Genomic DNA, 6,107 nt, shown 5'->3' with positions numbered 1-6,107 from the left:
CACAACCTCCTCTTCTTGATAGTAGTTTCTAAGTGCGTCATTGCTGCTTGCTCCATCACTTCTGAGTTTGGCATTTTGTCTTCCCACTTTATTTTTAGAATCTTGCACAGACATCTCACATGGAAGCTGTTCAGTCTCCTGATGTGCCTAGTATACATAGTCCATGTTTCTTAACCATAAAGCAGGGATGAGAGCGCTCAAGTCTCGGAGATTCGCATCTTCACCTTAGCTGATAGTTTGCCGTTATTCCATGCATGTTTCTGTAATAGCCGGAAATGCTTAGCAGCTTTTCCAGTTCTGTTAGTCAGTTCAGTCTGAAGGTCAGGATTCCTGCTCATTGTAGAACCCAAGTAGCAAAAGCTGTCAGCAACGCCGAGAGATTTACAATGCCAAGAGATAACTGACGTAACGCGTTCCAGCAAAAGTCCTAGTGCAGACAGTTATATCAACAGAACAATCTTTTTGCCATTATAATTTATTTTATGTGGGAAGTAGTTTAAGGTCAACTAAAATGAGACTTAAACTGCATCTTTATTAGAAAGTTGCCAGTGTCTAGTACTACTAGTGTCAGTGTATTGGCAAATTTTTGTCAGTATAGACCAGCCCCCATGTATTCAATAGGATTGTCTTGGTATAAGAAAAGTCACATATTTCCAGTAGGAGTGTTTTACAAGCAGAGTATAGATGTAGTAGTAGCAAAGCTGTGCTGTGCACTGGTGGAGCAAAGCTAGTTCCATAAAGCTATGCCTGAAGAAGCATAATTTTGCCACTCTTAAGGAGTCTACACGAGGGGATTTTACCAACATATAAGCAAGTATCAACCACATAGAAGTTATGTTGATCAGGGATCACACTCCTTCGTATTAGGCCTGTGCAAAGCGGCTAGTATTCACTTCGGATTTGGCCGATTCAGGGGACAGTGATTCGATTCGGTGATTCGAATCACTGTCCCAATTCAATTTGGCCGAATCGGATTTGGAGATTTGGCAGCAGTCGAATCTCTGATCCTCCAAATCAGCAGGCCCACCCCCCACCCCTCTCCCAGCCTGGCAATGGCTGCCCCAGCTCCGGGGGGAGTGGGGGTTCAGGGGGGCTGGCAGGGGTATGCCCATGGTCCCCTCCCCCAGTCCTCCTTCCCCCACCCCTAGTACTCACCTGCTCGGAGTCGGCTGCAGCTCTCTGCTGCAGCCACTGGGGACTGCCCGAATCATCAAAACCCTCTGAATCTTTTCCGAAGATTCAGAGGGCTTTGAATTGATTCAGACCTTTAAATTGGTCCCAATTCAATTCGGATTCAGAGATTTGGCCACCGAATTGGGCTGAATCTCCTCGGAATCAAATCAGCACCCGAAGCTTCACACAGCCCTACTTTGCAACCCTTACTGATGTAGCTATACCAGGTAAGTCTATAGTACAGGTATAGCAAAATATGAGAGCAAAATCTGGCCCATTATTAAACAGCACAAATCTTCTGTGCTGTCTAACTTGCCTGAGAACTGGGGAACTCTAAGGAGGAAGAAAGTAGGTAAAATTCCTTTGTCAAGGTCAGAGGAATGGTAAGCCACTCCTCCTTTGGTGAGGTTCAGTGCCTCCCTTGGATCCATATCAGTGGTCTCCTTTGAGCCCAAACCCTGACCCCACAGAGTATAACCCATCTACCTGGTGTATCAAATCCTTTCTCCAACTTGCACAGTAATTCATCCCTACCAGCAGAATGCCCCTTTTGATTTGCAAGGATGGAGCCCTTCTTCAATACAGGAATTTCTGTCTGCACCGATTGGAGCACTGCTCATGGGATGAGGACAGACTGCGTGGCAGACATGTGGAAAGGGGATTTGCAGTGTGGAGCAGGGACACAGAGTAAAAATGACTTTAAGATTCTCATACTGGTAAAAACAGATGACATTGCTTCTTAGCAAGAGAGAGATCCTGCTAGCAGAGGGCTCTGAAATGGCTTATTTGGAACCTTATTTGGAAGCAATTCACGATTGACATATGGCCAGGAATGCTTTCCACAGCCTCATCCTCTCTGTGATATACACTCTCACTGCACTGTATCCTGTCAGCTTCAGTCAGCCCGGAGTCCTAGGAAGTCACTTCCAAGATCTGAACACCTGCAGGGTAATGAAAGTGGTGTGTGGTCCTTGCTTCTAAACTTGCTCTCTTAATCTAGCCCCCATCTCCAGGCTATTTCACCAACATAAATACACTGATCCTAACAGCATGTCTGAGACATGCAAATGGGAATCTGGAGCTTGGGAACATTATGGCCAGGATTTTCACATTAGTTTGGTGTTCCTACTTGGGGCTGAGTTTTCAAAAGAGATTGATGTTCAGCAAGGCATCATAATAAGTTTCTACATTTTCCAGCAGGCTCTGCAGCCAACATACTGTGATCTTGTGAAAAACCTGGCCCTCAGTGTTCCCACAGGAGCCACTGGGAGCTAAGTGCTTCTGAAAACTTGTCTTAATTCTGGGTGCTGGACCCCCATTCTTGAAGATTTGACCTCATGCAACACATCCACTGTCACTCACTGGAAATCAATGTTTTGGTATACTGAGGTCCTTTCTACTTCTATGATGCGGGACAAGGTCCTTTCAGTGTGCATTTTCTGTGGCCCTGGGAAGAAAGGACAGATCTGCTTATTACAAGGAAGTTACATGAACAGGTAACATCAGTGTGCTTTGAATTACCCAAGTTATTAGCCAAGATGAGAAGTATCAATATGATTAAGTCCTAACAAACTTTAATAACGACAATGATGGCATTAGAAACCTGATCTAGGCAAGCAGAAGCAGGTCTCCTATAAATATCGGTACTCTTTTTATTTTATCATTGCAAAAGGGCCACTTACATCAGGGGTTGGCAACGTTATTGGGCAGTGTGCCAAAAACACATACAATCTCGCCTTGTAAGATGTTGGTGTGCAAGGGGTGGATGGCAGGGGGTGCCACAAGGGCCCCATCCTTGTTGTGGCAGTGCAGCCACAGCCTCTTCCCCACTGTCCACCCTGAGCTGCATATATGCCAAGCAACATGTCTTCACGTGCTACACTCTGGCACCTGTGCCAGGGGCAGGAGGTTGCCTGCCCCTGACTTACGCCATTTTTTGCTTTGTTTGGGGGATTTCTAAATTCTAGCTTTATGCCATTCTATGCCCACAGCACCAGTCATATTTCCTAGTCATGCAAGGCATGGGAGTGGAGACTATGTCCAAGTCTCTGTGCCATAGAAGTTAGTTCTGGATACCTTCTTCCCATCACATACACACTGAACAAGCAGACGCTACCAAATAGCATTGACCTTGTCAGTGAGCTTTGTACTTTGATACCCTGAGAAGTAGGAGAAAGGTGGTACCTCATTGGCTGGTCTGTTACTGGAATGAAAGAGTTACTAAAATGTTCAGTAGCCAGGTCAACTAACATCTACCCTCCATACCTGCTGTTTGCTTGGTCGTTTTTTGGCTTTGGCCTTGCTGATTCTTGCCCTTTCCCTGGGCTCTTCACAATGTCCAGATCTCTACCCAGCCCTCCTTTTGAAGCTGAGTCACTGCACCTTGCATTTAATAGGTATTAGATAAAAAGAAGTGGGAACACTTCGGTCCCAATTGGAGCAGCAGCCCAGACTAGAATCTAGTCTGGAAGTCTGGAAGTTGCACTACCAGCAAACCTGCACTTTGCACCAGTATAGTAAAACCATCACCTCTGATCCTTCTATGGTAAAACACCTCTTATTTATGGGATTGGCACCCCCCCCGGCATGTGTGCCAGAGCATGGCACATGAGGCCATTTTCCTTGGCACGCCACAGCCCACCCCTACTCTGGACAGTAAGCCTGTGCAAAGTGGCTAGTATTAACTTTGGATTAGGCCAATTCAGGATACAGTGATTTGATTCGGTGATTTGAATCACTGTCCTGAATCGATTCAGCTGAAATCTGATTCAGAGATTCGGCCGCCGCTGAATCTCTGAATCAGTCTCATCCCCCGCCTGCTCTCCCAGCCCCCTCAATGGCTGCCTCACCTGACCACAGCTCCTGGCTCTTTGAAAAAAAAGCCCGGCACTCACCGGCTGCTTCCAGGCAGGGGAGTGATCCCTGCTGTCCCCCACTGCCCCGCACTGCATGGGGGGCTCTGCCAGGAGCCCTGATCCTCCACCTGCTCTCCTGGCCCTAGCTCCTGGCTCTTCCAAAAAAAAAATAAAAGCTTCTACACATGCTGTCAGGCTGGGGGGCGGGACACAATCCCTGCTGCCCCCCCGCTGTCCCAAGCCATGTGGGGGGGATCTGTCATCAGCCCCCCGATGCATGCCCACTCTCCAAGCCCCCCCATGGATGCCCTGCCCAGTCCCAGCACCCGGTTCTTTAAAAAAAAGCTCCCCCTTACCGGCTGCTTGTTGAGCCTGTGGTTTTTGGTTGTATTTTTCTTTAAAGGGCAGAGAGCTGGGGCGGGGGGGGCAGCCATGGGGGGGCTGGGAGAGTGGGCAGGGGTCAGGTAGTCCTCAGGGGGGTTGGGGGAGCAGGCAGGAGCTGGGGCCTGGTGGGGGCCCCCCATGGTCCCCTCCCTCCTCCTCCATCCCCCTCCTCCTCCTTCCCCTATTTACCAGCATGAAGTCCAGGTCCAGCTCCCTGTGGCAGTGAGTGAGGACTGCCCGAATCTCCGAAGCTCTCCGAATCTTTCCTGAATCAATTCAGAGAGCTTTGAATCGACTTGGACCTTTTAATTGGTCTCTTGATTTGATTTGGATTTAGAGATTCGGCCGCCGAATTGGGCTGAATCTCCTCCGAATCAAATCAGCACCCGAAGCTTTGCACAGCCCTACTGGACAGCTTCTGCCAGCAGCTCAGGAGGCTGCAAACAGCTGCATGGGGCTCCACAGCCCCAGCACCAGGTCTGTGGCTGCAGCAGCTGTGCACATACCTCTGGGTGCATGGCCAGGAAGGGATCTGGGATAGTGCAGTCCTGGCATCCTCCCCCACCATCTGCCCAGAGGCACGTGCAGCTGCTGCTGTTGCCACCGAGCCGGCACTGGGGCTGCAGAACCCAGCACAGCTGTTTGCAGCCTTTCAGCTGCCTGCTACAGCTACCCAAAGGCTTGGCCAGCTGTGGAAGGCAGCCAGGAGGCTGCAAACATCTGTGCTGGGCTCTTGAGACCTGGCACCAGCTCTGTGGCAGCAGTGTGTGCACGTGCGGCTTGCAGTGTGTGGCGGAGAAGGGGCTGAGGCAGCACAGCCCTGTCCCCTTCTCCACTGTCCACCCACAGGAAGATGTGCAGCCATTGCCAGCAATGAGGATTGGGCCCTTGTGGCACCCCCATCTCTGATACTCCAAGTCAAAGCATGGGTGCAGGTTGGGGTGATTTTGATACTCCAGCCAAAAATGTTGCCAAACCCTCATCTAGGGGTCCCCTCATCCTCTCTTCCAGGCCAGCATGTGTCTTACTGAGCCACACACCCTCTGGGTTATATGCTTCTTTATCGTCCAACTTATCGACCTCTCTTGGCTACCTAGTGATCCAGCTTGCAGAGGAAGGCTGGAGAGCTGTTTGGGTGGTGCCTAGCTCATGGACTAGGAAGCAGAAGATGCTGGTTTAAACTCTCTCCCTGTCTGAAGGGACCTAGAACTTGGGTCTCATGCTCCATAGGCAAGTGCCCTAACTACTAAGCTATTGGGCTAAAATGTGGGAGGGCCACTTTCCTCCCTTTGCCTCCCAGCAGGGATGGTTGGTTGTTGTATTTCAACGCAGGGGGAAACAATCCCAAACAGTGAGTAAATGCCCCGAACTGCAGTTATATGGCTGCAGACATATCACTTAGGCACATAAAATGAACTATGATTTAGCCTTAAGTATTTTTTTTAATCTGAATAAAGCAGTCTCCACATAAGTGATGTCTTTGTTCCCTCACCAGGGCAAGAGGTCTCACAGTTAACTGCTACCTCCTTTTGGCCCTCCTCACACCATCCCAGATCAAAGGGAAGGGTGCTTTAAGAAAATGTAAGGCACTGACTTCAGTCAGGGATGCTGTGAAAATTTGGGACAAGGCTTGATACCCAGGAAGTTGATGGAGCCTTTTAGCCCTATCCTGGGGAGCAGAGTGTGGAATAGGTG

The sequence above is a fragment of the Alligator sinensis genome, unplaced genomic scaffold (assembly GCF_000455745.1).
Source record: "Alligator sinensis unplaced genomic scaffold, ASM45574v1 scaffold689_1, whole genome shotgun sequence".
Classification (NCBI taxonomy): Eukaryota; Metazoa; Chordata; order Crocodylia; family Alligatoridae; genus Alligator; species Alligator sinensis.
Note: the sequence above shows the minus strand (reverse complement) of the source record.